We start from the raw sequence: 23,940 nt of genomic DNA on the forward strand, positions 1-23,940 counted from the left end.
TCTTACCCCACAGGAAAGAAGGAGGAAGGAGATAAAAAAGGGGGGACTATAGAAGAGAGGGCAGATGGGAGAGGAGGTAATCAAAAGCAAACACTTTCGAAAAGGGACAGGGTCAAGGGAGAAAACTGGATAAAGGGGGATAAGATAGAAAGGAGTAAAAAGTCTTTCACAACATGAGTATTGTGGAAGGGATTTGAATAATGATACACATGTGGCTTATGTTGAATTGCTTGCCCTCCTAGGGAGGGTGTGTGGGGAGGGAAGAGGGGAGAGAATTTGGAACTCAAAGTTTTAAAAGCAGATGTTCAAAAATAAAAGGTTTTGCATGCAACTAGGAAATAAGATATACGGGCAATGGGGCATAAAAATCTTTCTTGCCCTACAAGAAATTAAGGGAAAAGGGGATGGGGGGGTGACAGAAGTGAGGGTTGACTGGGGAACAGGGCAATCAGAATATATGCCATCTTGGAGTGTGGGGGAGGGTAGAAATGGGGAGAAAATTTGTAATTCAAACTCTTGTGAAAATTAATGCTGAAAACTAAAAATATTAAATAAATAAATAATACAGCAAAAAATAAATAAAATGTTTGGGAGACATTTATAGATGACATTATAGATTACATATGGATTATAGGAGTTAATTTAAATACAACTATAAAACTCTTTATAGAAAATAAAGTAGAGAGATATTAATTGTTCATAATCTGTGTCAATGTAATAAAATAAAAATACCACTTGAATTAGGAAAGTGAGAAGGAAGGAAGGAAGGAAGGAAGGAAGGGGGAAGGAAGGAAGGAAAAGCAAGCTGTCAACATTCATATGAAAAATGATCAAAATGACTAATAATGAAAAGTCCATCAATTATTATATTAATAAAGTATATCAATCATTAAGCACCCACTGGGAAGACAAATCTAGAGAATGCAAATTAAACTATTTGCCTATATTGTAAAATATAGCCAAAGTTCTATTCATACCCATCATATTGACAAAGAAGACAAAAAAAGGAAAATGGCAATTATTGAAAGAGACATTGGATTGATCAGGTCCACTCATGCACAACTGGTGAAGATGTGAAATGGTACAAGCATTCTGGAATGAAATTTGGAATTATACTCAGCAAGTCCCTAAACTGCATACTTTTTGGACCTGTCATTAGCACTAGAAGCCACATATTCCCAAAGAAATGAAAGTTCACATGTAAAAATATTCATTGTTGTAGCAAAGAACTGGAAACTAAATGGGTCCTTATAAATTGAAGAATGGCTAAACAAAGTGTCTCTCCATGCTCTGACCAAATCTGTAACTACATAGCGAGGAGACAATAATGGGAAGAGGAAAAGGTATTAAATCTGGAGCCTGAGGTTAAATCCTGGCTCAGGTACTTGCTATATGAATGACCTTGGGCAAGTCATTTCTGACCTTTGGTTTCCTCATCTATAAAATGAAAAGTATGTAAAATGAAGATGGCCCCTTAGATCACTTCCTGACCTAATATTCTATGAGCCTCTAAAATTTACTGATGCAGAGTTTACAGTTTAACGTCAATGCCTCAGGCTCTCCCCCGTATATGCAACTGAGATGCACTTTACAAAATAAAATTTATGGATTTCTTTTTAGATCACCTATGTTTCCTACTATTTTCCTTCTCCTCCCCCTCCCAAGGAACCATCCCTTAAAACAAGGAACAAAGAAGTGAGAGGGAAAAAAAAATTTCAGTGAAACTAATCAACATATTGAAAAAAAATCTAACATGGTACACAGTGTTCCACACCCATAGTCATGCGGGTCGACCAGAAGCAGAGAAATGTACTTCTCCATCTCTTCTTTGGGGTCGAGTTCAGCCCACACACATTTTTTAAAATATATTTTTTGAAATCTTCTGTTTTATATCACTTTCATTTTTAAATATATCCCTCACCTACCCAGTGAGCCTTCCCTTATGACAAAGAATAAAAAAGAAAAAGGGAAAAAAGCAGGTCATAAAACTAATGCATCATCTGAATCTGACAGTAAATATAATGTCCCAATAATTTTTTTATTTTAACTAACAGGCATTTGATTTCCCACTCATCTGACAGAATTGTTTCAATTAATCTACAAGTACAAATAACTTACAGAGAGCTCTATGAACATAAAATGAGCAATGGGTAAAACATTATAACCAAAAATAACAATATCCTCTCATGTGTCCTTGACTCACCTGGCAGGGAGTATGGTGAGGGATGAAAGATGGTAGTGGAATTCTCCCAAAGCTTATTTAGCAGCACTGAAATCTGGCACAGGACCTCAGCCTTCCTGTTTGTTGGTGAGCACCATGGTAACTGTTTCCACCTTGTGATTGGTTGCCCCAAAGAAAAGTGCCTTTCACGATTGTCTTCCTGACTGTCTTCATGCATTTCTAGACCTGGCTCAAACTGTAAAGTAGGTGAAATTTAGTGCCCTTCCTCCCTTGCAGTCAGCACTCTCTCCTGTAGACGCCTGAAATGTTTAAGACCTTGCCTGGCTCTCTCAGCTTCCTGTGCTGCAGACTTTTCCCTACTCTCTCTCTTGTCAAAATGAATCTGTCTCTTCTCTTTCCTCAGCGAGCTCTCAGGTTGGAAAACAATTATCTGATAAAGGAATTCCTAATAAAGTATCAATGACAGAGTATGGGGAAGGAAATGAAGAGCGTCTCTCCTCCTCCCCAATTAATCCATCCACCAATAAGGATTTAAACACATACTATGTGCCAGCCACTGTACAATGGATAAATTCTTATATTCCAGTGAGGACTGAAAGATGGAGAATACTGCTCCCATTTTTCAGGTTTCTTTCAATGAAATTGCAGAGTTAAAGGATTTGAGTTTATTCACTGGAGGACTGAGGAATGAAAAACACTGAACTCTTCATTCTGAGTCTAACATTCTATCAGCTGGACTAGGCTGCTTAGATGAAAAACTAAATGCTGCTGTTTTCAAACTCCATGCCCTACTTCTGTTAGGGAGTCCACTAGAGAGTCAGGGCAGTAGTAATGATGGGCAAGTCTAGAGATCCAGTCAAGCAGAGCTCCGTGATGGTACCTGCAGTTATCTACTTTGCTACAGAAAAGGCTGATGATTGTGAGGTCAAAGAGATAGAAAGAGAAATAACAGAGCAATATGAAATAAGAAAAGAGTTCTGATAATAGTCAGTATTTATTAAAGATTTTCTATATTCGAGATGGAACATGGGGCAGTTAGAGCACCAGGCTTGGAATCAGGAAGACTCATCTTTATGAGTTCAAATCCAGCCTCAGACACTTCCTAGCTGTGTGACCTTGGGCGAGTCACTTCACCCTATTTGCCTCAGTTTCCTCATCTGTAAAATGAGCCAGAGAAGGGAAGCCACTCTAGTATCTTTGCCAAGAAAACCCCCAATGGGGTCACAGAGAGTCAGACATGACTGAAATGATTTAACAACAGCAACCTGTTCCAGACACTGTGCTAAAAGCTGGGGATATGAAAGAGGCAAAAACAGTCCCTGCTTTTGAGAGGCTCATAGTACAAAGGGGGAGCAAACATTAAAAAAATACCTATGTACAAACAAGATAAATACAGGATAAATTGGGGGAAAATCTAAGGGGGAAGGGAATTAAGATTAAGGAGGACTGGTAAAGGCTCCTTGCAGAAGGTAGAATTTTAGCTGAAACCTGAAGGAAGCCAGGGAAACCAGGAGGCAGAAATAAGGAGGAAGAACATTCTAGTCATAGGAGACAAACTAGTGGAGATGCTCTGAGTAGGGAGATTGAATACGTTTTCAAGGAACAGTAAGGTCAGTGTCACTGGATTGGTGAGTACACAGGAGTGAATAAGGCATAAGAAGACTTGGAAAGATAGGAAGGATCCAGGTTATGAAGAGTTTTAACTGCAAAATAGTATTTTATTCTTTATCCTGATGGTGATTAGGAATAGTAAGATCAGTTTGACAGTGGAGTGGTGTTTTAACAATCCGGCTAGCAGCTTCTGCGGGGGTGTAAGATCCACCCACAGCCAGCACCCAGAAAGCTGCCTGCACGCCAGGAAAGCACAGGTTCTTTTGATCTGCTTAACCAAGGAAAGCAAGATGAAGGGGTTGACAAGCTTACTTTAATCCAGCATACAGACAGCATTCAGTTAGTTCAGGGGAGCATACAGACAGCATCCAGTTAGTTCAGGGGAAAAAAAGCCAGCACCCGGAACTTCAGAACAAATACTAACAAATTACAAGCATCAACAGACAGACCAAATACAGATTCATTCACTTACTTCAGGGGAAGAGACCAGCACCCTGAACTTCAGAACATTCATTTAGTCCAGGGGGAAAAACCAGCACCCTGAACTTCAGAACAAATACAAACAAATTACAAACATCAACAGACAGACCCAATACAATTCATAGTTACCAACATCTAGGTTCAGCCCGGGGGGTTAAGAAAAAGGGCTGGCCCAGAGTCACACTCACCACCACTGCTGCTCCAACAGAAAAAGGGATCTTCAAGCTGTCTTCTCTCCTCTTATAGGGCTTTTGACATCATCAAGCATCATCTGACTGACCAGAGCCCAGGCTTTGGTGATAGGTTGTTAAGTTGGCCCCTCCCCCCAGGACCTTGGGAGGCTCACATCCACATAGATTAGGTCAACACCCAATAGGGCATGGCTCTGGAGTCAACACCTCCCCCTAGCCAGCCCCATCCTGGGCCCACCCCAGTCACCAATTCGAACACCCACATGGGTTCCACACCTAATAGGACTCTGGGCCTGGGGCCCAGCACCCAGCAAGTCTCAATGAAATACGCCGAGTCACTCAAAGAAAACAAAGGCCATTTTGCTTGCCAACACAAGTGGGTGATGGTTGGAGTGGGGAGAAACTTCAGTCAGGGACACCAACCAGAAGGCTAGTACAATATTACAGGCACAAGGTGAGGAAGGCCTCCACCAATGTGTTGTCTGTGTTAAGGGAGAGAATGTGGGTATACATGAGATATGTTATGAAGGTAGAATTGACAGGACTTGGTACCAGATTGGATATGGAGGAGAGTTAAAGAGGATGAGGAGTTTATGATTATACCGAGGTTGTGAGCCTAGGTGACTTGCAGGATGGTGGTAGCCTCAATAGTAATAGGAAAATTAGAAAGAGGAGAGGCCTTGGGGGGGAAGATGACGAGTTCAGTTTTGATTGTGTTGGATTTAAAATGTTTCAAGGACATCCCCTTCAAGATATCCAATAGGAAAGTAAGGATTTGACACTGGTAAGAAAGAGGTTGGTGCTCAGTAAGTAGATTTTAGGAATTATCAGCATAGAAATAAGTGAATCCATGGGAGATGGTGAGATTACCAAGTGAAACAGAGAGAAGGACCTAGTATACAAAAAGAAGAAAGGAAGGAAGGGAAAGAAGAAAGGTATGAAGGGAGAGAGGGAGGGAGGGAAGTAAGAAAAGAAGGAAAAAGGGGGAAGGATGGAATGAAAGAAGGAATAAAGAAAAGAAGGAAGGAAGGAAGGAAGGAAGGAAGGAAGGAAGGAAGGAAGGAAAAGAGTGAGGGAGGGAGAGAAGAAAAGACAGAAGGAAGAAAAAGGAGAGGGAAGGAATAAAAGAAGGAAGGAAGAAATGAAGGAAAAGAGGGAGGGAAGGAAGGAAGGAAGAAAGAAAAGAGTAAGAAAGGGAGAGAAAGAAGGAAAAGAAGAAGGGAGGGAGAGAAGGAAAAAAGGAAGGAAAAAAAGGGGAGGGAAGGAATGAAAGAAGGGAGGACAGAAGGAAGGGAGAGAGAGAGGGAAGGAAGGAAATTTACAATTTAACATACACAACTCTTTTCCTGTTCTTTATATATGGAGATGTTGGAGGTTGTAGGTGTTTGTCAAGTTCAGAATAGCATGAATAAATATGCATCCAACATATAACTAAATAAATACATACATACATAAAGAGAACTAGGAAGATAAGTGAAGTTAAGGATTAAGTCCCCCCAATACCCCCCAAAAGACTGTGTTCTCCAAGTAGAAGTCAACAACCCCCAGTAAGTCTAGTAGAAGAGATGACGTCTACCTCATCACATCATTTCACCCACATCTCCTCCTTAAGCAGCCCTGTTGGTCTCTCTATCTTTCCCACTGCTCTATCCTTCAATCTCTCTTACTTTGTTCTACTTGCCATTCTTATTCCCATTTTCTAGAGCTGTGTAACATTCAATGGACAGCAAGCATGTTGTATCATAAGCTCCTTGAGGTAAGTGACTTTGTCTTTGTATCTTCCCTGAGGCTAAGCTCAGTATGTGTAACAGCAACCAGTTAGTAAGTGGTTGTTGAAGGAATAACAGTTCCTATAGTTTATAGGATCAGAGACTTTAGAGCTGAAATTCAACTCTCTCATTTTACATTTGAGAAAACTGAGGCATAAGCAAGTAATGACTTAACTAAGGTCGAACAGGTTGTAAGTAACAAAAACATAAAAAAAAAGTAAAAAAAAATTTAAACCCAGGACCTCCAACTCCAAATCTGCCCTTCTTTCTACAATACCAAACTTGCTTCAAAGATACCTGAAATCAAACTATTAACACTGTAGCAGACATGTGCAAATAGAAATGGGCTCACTTCCCTGTAAGTCTATGGACTCAAGACTCTTGTATTGAAAGAGAAGATCAGGTTTTCCTATAATTTCCATGTACCCAAAGCATATGCTCAGTGGAGAAAAGAATAGGAATTAGGAGATAGAATAAAGGAAGTCATGCTTGGGAATAGTAGAGCTCTCTAAGAGCCATAGCACAATTAGGAACATGGAATCAGCCAGAGAAAACAAACAATCTGCCAAGTAAATAGGGGAGAAGTCTTAGGTCAATCAGAGCACTTGACTAAAATCAATCTGACGGTGCCAGGCAGAGTAGAGATGATTGAAGACTGAGAGCTGAGAAAGATACCAACCAAGCATGAATACACCAAAGCAGGAAAGGGAAGAAGCCAAGGGTCCAGGAAGAACAGGCCACAAACTGAGATGCAGATGGTACTTTCACAAAAATATCCAACTCCACTAACACAGTTAGGGCTTTCCCTACTAGAGTGGTGAGTTTCCTTGCTAACTGGATTCAGATACAACCATATCTATTTATGAGCTTTGTGACAAATATACATTAATTAACAAATGACCATTAACATAGACATTATACCATTAACATTACATAATAGCAATAAACATTACACAATTAATATAACATCATAAATTAATAAATATGCTGATTAAGAGCTTATGTCTTGGAAATGAAGGCCTCCCTTTTTCTGAAAATGGTAGGAAATTTGATATAGGTTACATGTGTGATCATGTAAAACATATTTTCATATTAGTCAAATTCGTGAAAGAAGAAACAGATCGAAAGGATAAAAACCATGAAAAAGAATAAAGTAAGTAAAAAGCATATGCTTTGATCTGAATTCAGAGTTCATCAGCTCTTTATCTGGATGTGGATAGCATTTTCCTTTGTGAGTCCTTTGTACTCGTCTTGAATCATTATGTTGCTGAGAAGAGCTGAGTCATTCATAGCTGATCATCACACAATGTTGCTGACACTGTGTACAATGTTTTCCTTGTTCTGTCATTTCACTTTGCATCAGTTTGTACAAGTCTTTCCAAGTTTTTCTGAAATCATCCAGCTCGTCATTTCTTATCACACAATAGTATTCCATTACATTCATATATCACATCTTGTTCAACTGTTCCCCAAGTGATAAGCATCCCCTCAATTTCCAATATTTTGCCATCACATAAAGGGCTGCTACAAATATTTTTGCACATGTAGGTCCCTTTCCCCTTTTTATGATCTCTTTAGGATACAGATAGTAGTGGTATTGCTAGATCAAAGGGTATGCACAATTTGGTTGCCCTTTGGGCATAGTTCCAAATTGCTCTCCAGAATGGTTAGATCAGTTCACAACTGAACCGACAATTCATTAGTGTCCTAATTTTCCCACATCGTCTCCAATATTTATCATTTTCTTTTTTTGTCATATTAGCCAATCTGATAGGTGTGGGGTGGTACTTCAGAGTTGTTTTAATTTACATTTCTCTAATCAAAAGTGATTTAGAGTACTTCTTCATAGGACCACAGATAACTTTGATTTCTTCATCTAAAAACTGCCTGTTCATATCCTTAGACCATTTATCAATTGGGAAATGGCTTGTTTTCTTACAAATTTGACTCAGTTCACTATATATTTGAGAAATGAGTCCTTTATCAGAGACACTTGCAGTAAAGATTGTTTCCTAGCTTTCTGCTTTCCTTCTAATTTTGGCTGCATTGGTTTTGTTTCTTCAAAAGCTTTTTAGTTTAATATAATCAAAATTATCTATTTTACATTTATAATGCCCTCTATCTTTTGTTTGGTCATGAATTCCTTCCCTGCCCATAGATCTAACAGGCAAACTATTCCTTGCTCTTCTAATTTGCTTTTGGTATCACCTTTTATGTCTAAATCAGGTACCAATTTTGACTGTAATTTGGTATATGGTATGAGATATTGGTCTATACATAATTTGTGTCCTATTGTTTTCCAGCTTTCCTAGTAGTTTTTGTCAAATAGCTGGGGTCTTTGGTTTTATCAAACGCTAGTTATTCTACTCATTGACTACTTTGTCTTGTGTACCTAATCTATTCCACTTATCCACCACTCTATTTCTTAGCTTATCTTATGACATAGTTTTTATGATTATAGCTTTATAATATAGTTTGAGATCTGGTACTGTTAAGCCACCTTCCTTTGTATTTTTTTTCATTAATTCCCTTGATTCTTGACCTTTTGTTCTTCCAGATGAATTTTGTTATTTTTTCTAGCTCTATCAAATAATATTTTGGATGTTTGATTGATATGACACTGAATAAGTAAATTAGCTTAGGCAGAATTGTCATTTTTATTATATCACCTCTGCCTACCCATAAGCAATTGATATTTTTCTGATTATTTAGATCTGACTTTATTTGTTTGAAAAGTACTTTGTAATGGTGTTCAAATAGTTCTTGCATTTGTATTGGCAGGTAGGCTCCCAAGTATTTTATATTGTTTACAGTTATTTTAAATGGAATATCTCTTTCAATCTCTTGCTGTTGGGCTTTGTTGGTCATATAAAGAATTGCTGATGATTTATGTGGATTTATCTTATGTCCTGCAACTTTGCTAAGTTTTTTAGATTTTGCTGGTTTTTTAGTTGATTCTCTAGGGCTCTTTAAGTATACCATTGTATCATCTGCAAAGAGTGATTGTTTTGTTTCCTCATTGCCTATTCTAATTCCTTTGATTTCTTTTTCTTCTCTTATTGGTATAGCTAACACTTCTAGTACAATATTGAATAGTAGTGGTGATAGTGGGCATTCTTGCTTCACCTCCGATCATATTGGGAAGGCTTCTAGCTTATACCTATTACAGATAATGATGGTTTTAGATAGATACTGCTTATCATTTTAAGGAATGCTCCTTTTATTCCTATGCTCTCTAGTGTTTTTAATAGAAAGGGGTGCCGTATTTTGTCAAAAGCTTTTTCAGCGTCTGTTGAGCTTAGCATGTGATTTCTGTTGGTTTTGTTATGGATACGGTCGATTATACTGATAGTTTTCCTAATATTGAACCAACCCTGCATTTCTGGCAAAATCCCACCTAGTCATAGTCTATAATCCTTGAGATGTATTATTGTAATCCCCTTGCTAGTATTTTGTTCAAAATTTTTGCATTGATATTCATTAGATAAACAGGTCTATAATTTTCTTCCTCTGTTTTAGCTCTTTCTGATTTAGATATTAGCACCACATTTTGTCATAAAAGCAGTTTGGCTGGGCTCCACCTTATTTTTCCAAATAGTTTATATAGTATTGAATTGTTCTTTAAATGTTTGGTAGAATTCACTCATCAACCCTTCCAGTCCTGGGTATTTTTTTCCTAGATAGTCCATTAATGACTGTTCAATTTCTTTTTCTAAGGCGGGGCTATTTAGGCATTCTATTTCCTGATCTGGTAATTGAGGTAATTTACATTTTAGTAAATATTCATCAATTTCACTCAGATTGTCAAATTAATTGGCATAAAATTGGGCAAAATATTTCCGAACAATTTCTTTAATTTCTTCTTCATTGGTGTTAGTTTCGCCCTTTTCATTTTTTATACTGGATATTTGGTTTTCTTCTTCCATTTTCTTAATCAAAGTAAGCAATTGCTTATCTAATTGTTTTTTTTTTCATAAAATCAGCTCCTAGATTTATTTCTCAAAAACTCAATAGTTTTTAAACCTTTCAATCTTATAATCTTATCTGTGATTTTCAGGATTTCTAATTTGGTGCTCAATTAGTGATTTTTAATCTGTTATTTTTCTAGTTGTTGTTGTTGTTGTTGTTGTTACATGCCTAATTCATTGATCTCTTCTTTTTCCCTTTTGTTGATGCAAGAATTTAGACAAATAAAGTTTCCCCTAAGTACTGCTTTGGCTGCATCCCATAAATTTTGATATGTTGTCTTACTGTTGTTATTCTCTTTAATGAAATTATTATTATTAAATAAATTGTTAAATTATTTCTATGGTTACTCTTTGATCCACTTTTTCTTTAGGATTAGATTATTTAGTTTCCAATTAATTCTTAATCTATCTTTCTAAAAGCCTTTGTTGAAGGTAATTTTTATTGTATTATGATACCAAAAGAATACCTTTAGTATTTCTGTCTTACTGCATTTGATTTTGAGTATTTAATGCCCTATTACATGGTCAATTTTTGTGTAGGTGCTATGTGCTGCTGAGAAAAAGGTATATTCCTTTCTGTTCCCATTCAATTTTCTCCAAAGCATTTTAACTTCTGCTTTGAGAATTTGATGCTTTGTCACTTGGAACATATATGTTTAGTATTGATATTGCTTTATTGTTTATGGTACCTTTTAGTAAAATGTAGTTTCCTTCTTTGTCTCTTTTAATTAGGTCTATTTTTGCTTTTACTTTGTCTGAGATCAGGATTGCTAGCCCTGCTTTTTTTACTTCAGCTGAAGCATAATGGAATCTGCTCTGGCCCTTTGCCTTTTCTCTATGTGTGTCTCTCTGCTTCAAATGTGTTTCTTGTAAACAACATATTATATGATTCTGGTTTTTGATCCACTCTGCTATCCATTTCTGTTTTATTAGAGAGTTCATCCCAGTCATATTCACAGTTATAATTACTACCTGTGGATTTCCCTCCATCCTATTCTTCCTCCTATTTGTCTTCTCTCTCCTTTCACCCTTTCCCTCCTCACCAGTTTTTTGCTTCTGTCTTCCACCTCCCCTGATCTGCCCTCCTTTCTGTCAGTTCCTCATTCCCACCCCTTTACTTAATCGCTCCCCTCCTCCTTCCCTGTCAGGTATGATATATTTCTGTGTTCAACTGATTCTATATATTATTCCCTCCTGGAGCCAATATTGATGAGAGTAAGGTTCAAGTGATGCCCATCACCCACCCTCCCATCTTCCCCTCCATTGTAATAGGTCTTTCACACCTCTTCTTGTGAAATAATTTACCCCATTCAACCTCTCTCTTCCTTCTGCATCCATTGAACTCCTCTTTCTCATCCCTTATTTTTTATGTCATTCCCTCACATTCTCTTATACCTGTACCCTCTGTCTATGTATGTTCTGTCTAGCTGTACTATTAGTGATATATATTTTAAGAATTATAAACATAATCTTATCATGTAGAGACATAAATAGTTTAGCTCTTCTCATGTACAGATGTAAATAATTTAGCTCTATTGAATCTCTTGTTTTTTTCTTTTCCCTTTTTACCTGTTTATGCTCTTCTTGTGTCTTGATATTGGAGATCAAATTTTTGGTTTAATTCTGGTCTTCTCCTTATGAAAGTCTGAAATCCTTCTGTTTCATTGAATGACCAGTTTTTCCCTTGATGTATAATACTTAATTTTGCTGGGTAAGTGACTCTAGTTGTAGTCCTAGCTTCTTTGCCTTGCAGAATGTCATGTTCCATGACCTCCAGTCTTTTAATATTTCAGCTGCCAAGTCTTGTGTAATGCTGATTGGCTCCCTGATATTTTAATTATTTCTTTTTAGCCACTGTAACAGTAAGCACCTTAGCATACCCCAGATGGCCTGCTAGCACAGGTTCTTTGATTAGCTTTTAAAGGAAAAATAGCTTTTAAAGGGGTCAACAATCTTACTTTAATTAAACTTTCATTATGAAATTATTATCATTATGAAATATTATCATTCATTTAGTTCAGAGGGGAGGTCAGCACCATGAATGTAGAGAAAATAGAAACAGAGAAATTACAAGCAAAGAAAATAGGCTTGTGACTGTCTGAGAAATTAATACATACATAGTCACCAGAGAGGGTATACGGGGCAGGGAGGGTGCTCCTTAGAGGCTACCCATAGTCTTGTCTGGCCAAATCACAAGAACATTTTTCCCAGAACTGAGCCCAGAAGCAAAATACCAACCTCAGAATATACATATGGCCAGAAGGCATCACAATCCATGTGCTTCAGTGCCTAATTACCAAAAGGTGTGAAAGCCTTCCTACAAACAAGCCTCCCCTAAGCAAGCTTCCCCTTTAAGCAAGTTCCTCCCCCACTGGGCTCCACATGACTCAGAATCTTTCACAGCTATGAGCTGGGGTTTTAAACAGCAAAATATCCATGACTGAATACATGTGGTCACATTAGCTTATTAATGACTGGGGAAGATCTTCCTATTCCATTAACATTACAGCCACTTGCTATATTTTTTCCTTGACCTGATAGTTCTGCAATCTGGCTATAAGGTTTCTTGGAGTTTTTATTTTGGGATCTCTTTCCTGAGGTGATTGGTGGATTCTTTCAATGGCTATTTTGCCCTCTGGTTCCAGGATATCAGGGCAGTTTTCCTTGATAATTTCTTAAAAGATGCCACCCAGATCCTCCTTTTTTATTTTTATTTTTTTTAGAGCAGGGAGGGCAGAGCAATTGGGGTTAAGAGACTTGCCCAAGGTCACACAGCTAGTAAATGTGTCAAGTGTCTGAGGCCAGATTTGAACTCAGGTCCTCCTGACTCCAAGGCCAATGCTCTACTCACTGCCCCACCTAGCTGCCCCTCAGATCCTTTTGATTATGACTTTCAGGTAGCCCAATGACTGTGACATTGTCTCTCCTGGTTCTATTTTCCAGATCAGTTGTTTTCTTCCATGAGGTATTTTACATTTTCTTCTATTTTTTCATTCTTTTGGATTTGTTTGATTTTTGATGTCTCTACTGGCCCAATTCTAACTTTTAAGGTATTGTTTTCCTCAATTAGCTTTTGTACTTTCTTTTCCCTTTGGCCAACTGCACTCTTTAAGAAATTATTTTCTTCAGTGGCTCTTTGTGTCTCCTCCATTTGGCCAGTTCTACTTAAGTGGTTGTTTTCTTTTTCCAAGCTGTTGACTCTGTTTTCATAATTCTCTTGCATTTCTTTTCCCAATTTTTCTCCTGCTTCTTATATTATTTTTAAGCTAATTTTTGAGTTCTTCATAAGTTCTTTCTGATCTTGAGATCACTTCCTGTTTTTCTTTGGGGTTTTGCCCATAAGTGTTTTGACATTGTTGTCCTCTTCTGAGTTTGTGTCTTTATCTTCCCTATCACCATAATAACTTTCTGTGGTTAGATTCTTTTTTTGTTGTTGTTTTTTCCTCATCTTTGTGGCCTTTTCCTTTCTTTTGAATTTGAGCTTTGCTCCTGAGGTTGTAGGGGCACCGTCTCAGGCTTCTTGTGCCAGGGGCTACAGGCCCTAGCTGTTTACCTGGTGTTGCACTGATATTGCTCTGGGGTCCACAGGAGACCCTGGTGTCTGGTGCTGTGCTGTGGGAGTGGCTGGCACTGCTGGTGGCTGTAGGGATTTCACAGCTTACCTGGTGCTGAGCTGGGGTTTTAGTGGTGGTGTTTGGAGTGTACTAAAGTCGGTGGGGGGTGTTTCTACATTTCCCAAGGGCTACATGTGGTTGTGTGGCCACTAGAGGCTGCCCTATTTGCTCAGGGCTATACTGAAGCATGCAGCAGGGGCTGGGCACTGGCAGCTGTGTGTTTGCTTAGGCACTCATAGGGTTCGCATCTATCCATTTGCCGGGGGCTACACTGAAGCATGTAGAAGTCTGGATGCTAGAAGTTTCCCCTTTGCTCTGGGCTATGCTGAAGCACAGTGGGTTCTCAGAGCTGGAGTCTGTCCATTCCCCTGGCTATGCTGAGGTACATGGGGATCCTGGTATTGATGTTAGTCTGTTCCATCACAATAGGGCTCAGACTCTACCACTAGTTAGCTGGGTTGGGGCTTGTTACAGGCTTGCTAGAATGCTTCCTGTCCTGCACTGCACTCCCTTTTTACCTAAATGATATAGACCTTTCTTGCTGATCTTCCCAGTTTCATGGATTCAAAGATTGTTTCTCCCCTCTTTTTGCTGGTTCTACTATTCCAGGATTTGTTTTGAGGTGCTATTCTACAATTGTTTGGAGGCAAAGATGGGAGAGTTGTGGCAATTTACTGCCTACTCTACCATCTTGGATTCCAGAAGTAGAATCTCTAAAGCAAGAGTTCTTAACATTAGATCCATGAACTCAGAATTGATTAAATTCATTTTGGTATAATTGGTTTCCTTTGTAATGTTATGTATTTTATTTTACTCATTTAAAAATATTCTGAGAAGGGGTCCAAAAGGCTTCACTAAATTGCTGAAGGGATCCATGGAACAAAAAAGATTAAAAACTCCTGCATGGTGGGGGCGGGGGGGATACCTTAGGGGGGCAGAGCCAAGACAGTGGCTTGAAAACAGGGATTCATTTGAGCTCTCCTCCGAATCCTTCCAAACACCTGTAAAAACGGCTCTGAACAAATTCTAGAACTACAGAAACCACGAAATGACAGAGTGAAACAAGTCTCCAGCCCAAGATGGCCTGGATGGTAGCTGGGAAGGGTCTATCGCACCATGCTGGGAGTGGAGCGCAGCCCAGCGTGGACGGTGCCAGGAGAGATCAGGCCAGATTAGACCTGATGGAGCAGGCCTCAGGGCACTGAATCACTAGCACTGAATCACTGTGGCAGTTTTTAGACTTCTTAACCCACAAGTGCCAAAGCCAACTGAGCAGGTCAATGGGAAAATTGTTGGACCTGGATGCAAGAAGTGTGCAGTCCAGCCCCAGCTCCTGGGCAGCAGGCAGCAGAAGGTGCTGCAGTGATGGCAGCAGCAGCAGCAGCAGTGGTACCAGCAGCGGTGGTAGCAGCAGCAGGGGCAGCAATGGTGGCAGCAGTGGCAGCGGCAGCAGCAGTGGCAGTGGGGGCTGCTTCCTCAGCTCCAGGCCCATAGACAGTGGGGGGAATTGAGCAGCTGATCAGAGTGGGTTTTCAGGGATCTTTTTACTGGTGCTGAGGCAGCATTCTCTTACTTTACACTGCTTGGATCTGGGTCACATTCCTGGTTGGTGGTCCTTGGGGGAGGAGGAGAGTTGGTGTGGCAGAGCTTGTGGTGGATGTGGAGAGAGAGTCCTCCTGGTAGTTACATAGCAGAAAAGAGTGCTTGAGATCACTCATAGACCAGGGCACAGGGCAGGAGAGGAGTATCATACCACCTCAGAATAGAAGTAGCTCTGAAAATAGCAGCGCAAAACCCCTGAAGCTCGGGACAAAGCACTCTCCACTCTGAAAGCAATCATACCTTGACAAAGAGCTCAAAAGTCAATTAATTGGCTGGGAAAATGAGCAGGCAGCATAAAAGGACTCAGGCTATATAATCTTTATTTGGTGACAAAGAAGATCAAAATATTCAGCAGAAGAAGTCAACAAAGTCAAAAATCCTACATCAAAAGTCTCCAAGAAAAATATGAATTGGTCTCAGGCCATGGAAGAGCTCAAAAAGGATTTGGAAAATCAGGTAAGAGAAGTAGAGAAAAAACTGGGAAGAGAAATGAGAGTGATGCAATAAAATCATGAAAAACAAAATAACAACTTGCTAAAGGAGATCCCCCAAAATACTGAAGAAAATAACACCTTAAAAATAGACTAACCCTGGGGCAGCTAGGTGGCACAGTGAATAGAGCACCACCCCTGGAGTCAGGAGGACCTGAATTCAAATCCGGACTCAGACATTTGACACATGTACTAGCTATGTGACCTTGGGAAAGTCACTTAACCCCAATTGCCCTGCCAAAAAAAACAACAAAAAATTTAAAAATTAAAAATTAAATTAAAATTAGACTAACCCAAATGGTAAAAGAACTCCAAAAAGCCAATGAGGAGAAAAATGTCTTAAAAGGCAGAATTAGCCAAATGGAAAAGGAGGTGCAAAAGACCACTGAAGAAAATACTGCCTTAAAAATTAGAATGGAGCAAGTTCTACTAGCTTCTAGCTAGTGACTTTATGAGAAATGAAGAAATTATAAAACAGAATGAAAAGAATGAAAAAATGGAAGACAATGTGAAATATCTCAGTGGAAAAACTACAGCCCTGTAGAATACATCCAGGAGAGATAATTTTAAAATTATTGGACTACCTGAAAACCATGATCAAAATAAGAGCCTAGACATGATCTTTCAAGATATTATCAAGGAAAACTGCCCTGATATTCTAGAACCAGAGGGTAAAATATAAATTGAAAGAATCTACTGATCATTTCTTGAAAAAGATTCCAAAAAGAAAACTCTTAGGAATATTGTAGCCAATTCTTTCATTTCTCTTCCCAATTTTTCCTCTACTTCTCTTACCTGATTTTCCAAATCCTTTTTGAGCTCTTCCAGGTCAAGGAGAAAATACTATAAGCAGCCAGAAAGTAACAATTTGAGTATTGTGGAAACATAATCAGGATAACACGAGATCTAGCAGCTTCTATGTTAAGGGACTGAAGGGCTTGGAATATGATACTCCAGAGGTCAATGGACCTAGGATTAAAACCAAGAAACACCTATCCAGAAAAACTGAGTATAATACTTCAGGGCAAAATATGGATTTTCAAGGAAACAGAGGACTTTCGAGCATTCTTGATGAAAAAACCTGAACTGAATAGAAAATTTGACTTTCAAATGCAAGACTCAAGAGAAGCATGACAAGGTAAACAGGAAAGAGAAATAATAAAGGACTTACTAAAGGTGAACTGTTTTATTTACATTCCTACATGGAAAGATGATATTTGTGACTCATGAGACCTTTCTCAGTATTAGGGTAGTTGAAGGGAATATACATATATATAGACAGAGGGCACAGGAATATGAAAGGATGATATCTAAAAAATAAAATTAAGGAGTGAGAGAGGAATATATTTGGAGAAGGACAAAGGGAGAGACAGAATGGGGTAAATTATCTCACATAAAAGTGGCAATAAAAAGCTGTTGTAATGGAAGGAAAGAGAGGGTAGGTGAAAGAGAATGAATGAATCTTGCTCTCATCAGATTTGGCCAAAGGAGAAAATAATGTACACACTCAATTGAATATCTTACCCTACTGGGAAGTGGGCAGGGGGATAAGAGAGGGGAGGTGATAGAAGAGATGGCAGGTTGGAGGAGGAGATAGTCAAAAGCAAACACTTTTGAAAAGGGACAGGGTCAAAGGAGAAAATTGAATAAAGGGGGACAGGATAGGATGGAGGGAAATATAGTTAGTCTTTCACAACATGACTATTATGGAAGTGTTTTGCATAACAATATATGTATAGCCTATATTGAATTGCTTGCCTTCTCAAGGAGGGTTGGTGGGGAGGGAAGAAGGGAGAGAATTTGGAACTCAGAGTTCCAAAAAGAATTGTTTAAAAAAATTGTTTTTATATGCAACTGGGAAATAAGATATACAGGCAATGGGGTATAGAAATCTATCTTGCCCTACAAGAAAGTAAGGGGAAAGGAGATGGTGGGGTGCAATAGAAGAGAGGACAGACTGGGGAAAGGGGCAATCAGAATACATGCCACCTTGGGGTGGGAGGGGAGGGTAGAGATGGGGAGAAAATTTGTAACTCAAAATCTTGTGGAAATGAATGTTGAAAATTAAAAATAAACTTTTAAAAAATAATAAAAAGGTGTCCATGCAAAAGTATGTTGAAACATAAGCAATAAGTATTTTTTAAAATTAATGTTATTTTAAAAAAATGAACAGAAATTTATTTTTCCTCCTACCTATCTACCAATGCCATTGGGGGAAAAGGGGAGGCAGAATATTAATTCTCTCATTTGCCATGCTAAAAACAAAAACAAAAACTTCTCATTCTGCTTTCTGAATTCATGATCTCCCTCTCAGGAGGTAGACAGCTTGCTTCATCATCAGTCCTCTGGACTTATGGCTAGTCGTTGTGTTGATTATAGCCACACAATTTTTAAAGTTGCTTGAAAGAGTAAATTAGATACCCTACTAATATAGTTTTACTGTCTATTTCTTCCTTCAACTCAATTAATTTTTCCTTCAAGAATTTGGATGCTGTGCTATTTGTTGCATACATGTTCTATTGATATTGATTCATTGTCAAAGGTATCTTTTAGCAAAATATAGTTCCCCCAATTATTACTTTATTGTTGTCTATTTTTACTTTTGCTTTGTTTTGCTTCCGACCACTGCCTTTCTTAATCTGCCTTTCTTCTTCTCACCTCTCTCTTTATCTTATCCTCTCTCCCTCACACTTCCATGTTGGGTAAGATAAATTTCTATGCCCAACCGTTTATATACATATATACACATGCACATATAGGTGTTCGTGTGTGTGTGTGTGTGTGTGTGTGTGTGTGTGTGTGTGTGTGTGCCTTACCTCCTTGAACCAGCTCAGGTGACAATGAGGTTCAAACACTGCCCATTCCCCCTCCCATTTCCCCCTCCATTGTAAAACTCTTCCTTGTGCACCTCTTTTATGTGAGATAATTTCCCCCCATTCTTCCTCTCTCTTCCCCCTTCTTCCAGTGCATCTCTTTCATCCTTCCATTCTTCTTTCCCGATCATCCCAATATAAGACTCACATCCATGCCCTTTGACTAAGCAGACTACTAGCCCTAATGATGATAAAGTTCTTTTGGGTTACATGTATCATCTTTCCATATGAGAATTTAAATAGTTTAATCTCATCAAATCCCTTATTAAACCAACTCATCTTTTTATGCTTCTCTTGAGTCTTCTGTTTGAACATCAGATTTTCTGCTCAGCTCTGCTCTTTTCATCAGGTATGCTTGAAAATACTCTCATTAAATATCTATTTTTTCTCCTATAGGATTATATGCAGTTTTTCTGGGTAGATTATTCTTGATTGTAATCCTAGATCCTTTGCCTTCTGGAATATCATATTCTAAGCTCACCAACTCTTTAAAATGATAGCTGCTAAATCTTCTGTGATGCTCACTGTGGTTTCATGGTTTTTGAATGGTTTCTTTGTGACTGCTTTCAGTATTTTTTACTGCACTTGGGAATTCTGGAATTTGGCTATAGTATTCCTGAGAGTTTTCATTTTGGGATCTCTTTGAGGAGGTGATGGGTGGATTCTTTCAATTTCTACTTTGCCTTCTGGTTCTAGGATATCTGGGAAATTTTCCTTTATAATTTCTTGAAATATGATATGAAGACTCTGCTTTTGATTATGTCTCTCAGGTACCCCAATAATTCTTAAATTACCTCTCCTCACCAGATCAGTTATTTTTCCTATGAGATAACAATTTCTTTTTTTTTTCTTTTCTTTGTCCTTTGGCTTTGTTTTATTGCTTCTGGATGCCTCGGGGAGTTATTACCTTCCACTTGATCAATTCTACTTTTTAAGAAGTTATTTTGTTCAGTATTTTTGTACTTCTTTTGCCATTTGGACAATTCTGATTTTTGATGACTTATTTTCTGTAGTATTTGTGCTGCCTCTTTTATTGAGCTGTTAATTCTCTTTTCATAACTTTCTTACATAGATCCAATTTTCCCCAATGTTTCCTCTGCCACTTTTAGTTGATTTTTAATTTTTAATTTGTTTTTTGCTTTTAAAAAAATCTCTTTTGCTCTTCTAGGAATTCTTGTTTGCCTTGTATCCAATCTGCACTTTTCCTTTGAGGCTTTGCTTATAGATGTTTTCAAATCATTATCTTCTTCTGAGTTCGTGTCTTGAATTTTCCTGTCACCGTAGTAGTTTTTTGGTCACGTTCTTTTTTATGTTGTTTAATCATTTTTCCAGCCTATTTCTTGACTTTGGATTTTAAATTAGAGTTTGGCACTGCTCACCTCTAGGGGTGAGAGTAAGGGAATGTCTGGTCTTTTATGTCTTTCTGCTGCTTTTGTAGCTCAGTGGGGCCCTGTAAGTTTTCTGTGATTCCAGAGTGATGTGATCTGGAGAGAGGGATGTACACTGCTTTCCTGGTCTGCATTCTGGTCTTCTCCCACATAGGTGTCCTGCGCCCTTATGACTGTGACTGCTCCTCTCCATCCTAGACTGGGACTAGAACTGGAAAATGAGCAACAGAGCTGCTAGATGAGACCTGTTTCTTCTTCCTGTCCTGGTATGGGGTAGGGATGGGGTCCCTTGAAATTTCTAACAGGATGTTCAGTTCCCTTATTGTCATTGGCCTTTTCCTTGCTACAGCTCTAGCCCACAGCTGCTGCTGCTTCCATGACACTGAGCTCCCAGCCTGGTCCCTCTCTAGTGTCCACAGACCTCTCTTTTTGTCTTCCTAAGCTGCCCTGGGCTGGAAAAATGACTCACTATGATTTTTTTTCTTGGCTTTCCCACTCAGAATTTGAGTTAGTGTGTTTTTTAAGTAGTGGTAAAGGGAATATGTTAGGAGAGCTCAGCAAAAATTCTAGCTTCATTCTGCCATCTACCTTTCTGCTTTCTACCTACAATGCATACTTGTAGATGAAGCAGGTTTGTGATCTTTTTTCGCCCCATAAATGCTATAAGGTATCTGTTTAGAGTATCAACTTAGTCAAGGGTGAAGCACACCAAGGCACAGAGTACCTATTATCTGATGATGATGATGATGAAATAGAGGTAAATAAAATAATTTATTAATTATTCTTGTATCTCTTCTTTGAGTGTCCCACAGAGTATTCAGTTTTAGCCTTTAGGTTTAGAGTTGCTGTTCTAAAAGAATGGGGAAAGAGGGAAGGAATAAGCATTTATTAAGTACTTTATAATTATTATCTCACAACAGCCCTGGGAGGTAGGTGCTATTATTATACTCAGTTTACAATAGAAGAAACTAAAGCTTGCCCAGGCTCATATGTCTGAGGCTGGATTTGAACCCAGGACTCCCTATACTGTAGTCTGCTGTGTTCTTATTTTTAGTTTGGTGCTTCCAGGGGCCAAACTGCCTTTACAAGTTCAATTTAGTTAGAGAAATGAAGAAAATTCAATTAAGCTAACATGGATTTTATTTCAAAGAGCACTTAATTTTTAGAAACTTTTCATTTTCATGGACAAGTCATAAAACTTTTCAGTGTTTCAGCTCTCTCATCTGTAAAACATGCCTTTCCTGTTAATTATTTCCTGTTTATCCTGTACATAGTTTGCTTTGTACATGTGTGTTTGCATATTGTCTCCCCGTTGGATTGTAAACTCTTTGAAAGTAGTGACTATTCAAAGGTGGGGAACCTATGGCCCTTGAAGTCCTCAAGAGTGGCCTTTGACTCTTTTTGTATTTCCAACACTTACCATAGTGCCTGGCACAGAGTAGATGATAAATGTTTCTTGACCAACTGTCTCATCTTAACCTTCTGTAGTTTGGCTTCTGACTTCAGGATAGATTGGATTTAAGATTAATTAATCCAAATTACTCTGGATTAAACTGAACTGTGTAGGGTGACATTAAATTTAGCCTTTCCAAAGATGGTGAGAGAAATTCACCTAATTACTATCCTTATACACCAAAACATTGGTCTGAACAGATTATGAAATAGAGTTGAAAGGTGTATATGTATGTATGTGTGTGTGTGTATTTTTATATTAGGGGGAGTTGGAAGGACTAAAATGATTTCAGAATAACCAAATAATTGGCATTAGTTAATCAGATTCTGTTGGTAAAACTAGGAGGGAGTCCTTTAGACCAGGAGCTCTTAACCTTCTTGTGTCATGAGTCATTTTAGCAGTCTGGTGAAGCACGTGGGCCTTTTCTCAAAATAATTGTTTGTGTCTTACATTCATAATTGAAGGAAATGCTAAAATTCCTTTAGAGATTACTGAAAATAAAAATATAATTTTTCCCATCCAAGTTCATCTACCCACTGAAACCTAGCTTAAGAACTTGTGTTCTAGATTGATTTCATATTGTTTCCCCCTCATGCCTGATCCACTTGCCGCTCCCCAAGCAGGACATTCTATTCCAGCTTCCATACCTTTGCAGTCTGTTCCCCACGCCGGTATCTCTAGCTCCTAGCAAAGCGCCTGTGTTAATTGATAGGAACCCTAAGGTTCCTCTTACTTGTTTCTTCCTCTAGAAATTCTAAACTCATGTCAACTTTAGTCAAGTGCCTCTCCTAGCATCAGCCAGTCAGTCAATAAACATTTATGTTTCTCTCCGATAAAATATGGGTTCCTTGAAGGCAGAGACCTTTTGGTTTTGTGTTTGGGTCTTTAGTGCCTAGCACACTGCCTCAATCACTGCCTGTTGCATTAAATCGAGTGAGTTGTTTGAAGAGACACGTTTTGTGGAGTGGGCGGTGCATGACCCCATTCTGCACACATTACACACAGTCAGGTCCAGGTTTCTGGGCTCCCTGTAGGGAAAGCGGAGGCAGGAGGTCCGGGACAAGTCAGATGGGTAGGCACAGAAGCCTTAGGGTGACCAGCAACAGCTCGGTGCAAAGGAAATGCTTGTGAGTGGGCAGATAGAGATCAACTCCGCCCTCTGCTCCTCCCTTTTACCCTACGGTGATGCTGGGAGGAAAGGGATGATAAGAGCTGAATCCTGCGGGAGTCGGGCAAAGGGGAAGAGAGAAGCTTTCCTTATCTCAACAACCCCAAGGAACTAGAGGACCAACAACTGCAGCACAGTGGGTGGGGGGAGAAAAAGGGGGAGGGAAATCATCCAGAGGTGGAGGTGGTGGCGGAGGCTGAGGCTCGGATTGGCCCAGAGACGTTCTCAGACCCCAGTAGCGGCCCTAGGGCTTCCTAAGGAGACTTCTGGTCCTAGGAGTAGCCCAGCAGAGGGGTAAGTGGAGGGCAGCGGGTTGCGGGGAAAGAGAGGGAGGACAAGTGGAAACTAAAAGTGAAGTCAGGTTCCGAACTGAGGGTTGCTGTTGCGGGGACTCTTCCCCCCCCCCACTTTGAGGGATTCGTCGCAGGGGAGAGGGGCAAGTGGAGCCCAGGTTAGTCTGCGAGTGCTAAAGAGGAAAATGTGGGAGGATGAGCCTTCCTTTGGTTGGAGGGTGACTAGTACCTGGTCAGAGCTGAAGGACAAAAGGAGCCCAGTACAGAACCGCAGTGTTCGCTGTCCCCCAGACCTCATCCTTTGAGAGGGACGTGTCCTGGGAGTGCCAAGGCAGCGTGCTGAGGTGAGGAGGCTGGACCGGACTGGGAAGCTGGATAAATAACCACCCGTTGTCTCTCGCCCGGCCAAAGGGAGCTTTCGGTCGTATTTACTCCCTAAGACCCAAGCCTGGGGTATTGCATTTTGAACAAACCTCATAGCTCCTGGCCCTAATCCTATCCACATCTCAAACTCCAGATTGTTCTTTCCTGCCAGTTCGCGCTGGTGCTGAATGATGTTTGAGACGGAACAGGATAAGATCAGCATGCCACAAGGGATGGTTGTTTTTAACGAAATACATTGTAACGCTTGGGAGGAGCATTGCTTCACACCTCACCTGCAGCCCTTGGCAGAAGTTTCTGGCCTTGGAAAGACACCCCTAACCTATCATAAGATCTATTTTTTTTTTCTATTTTTGGTAGCGTTGGAAAGATTGCCATGTTGTCGGTTGGCAGTTGTATTGCGATTTGCACCTACTGCTGTTTCGAGATAAGGGAACTATGAGAAAGGAGACTTGTGGCTTAGAGCAAGTCACTTA

At 39.4% G+C, this 23,940-nt stretch overlaps 1 protein-coding gene across 1 annotated transcript in view; it reads right to left on the reverse strand.

Moving 5' to 3' along the window:
• Nucleotides 1-2,300, reverse strand: part of ANKRD66 (ankyrin repeat domain 66) — a 29,478-nt gene extending 27,178 nt beyond the window's left edge. Inside the window, exon 1 of the mRNA XM_036768909.1 lies at nt 2,204-2,300. The gene's annotated coding sequence lies outside the window, so the exon portion shown is untranslated. The remainder of the gene's footprint in view (nt 1-2,203) is intronic.
• Nucleotides 2,301-23,940: the final 21,640 nt, after the last annotated feature.

Source organism: Trichosurus vulpecula, chromosome 7 (genome assembly GCF_011100635.1).
Source record: "Trichosurus vulpecula isolate mTriVul1 chromosome 7, mTriVul1.pri, whole genome shotgun sequence".
Taxonomy (NCBI): domain Eukaryota; kingdom Metazoa; phylum Chordata; class Mammalia; order Diprotodontia; family Phalangeridae; genus Trichosurus; species Trichosurus vulpecula.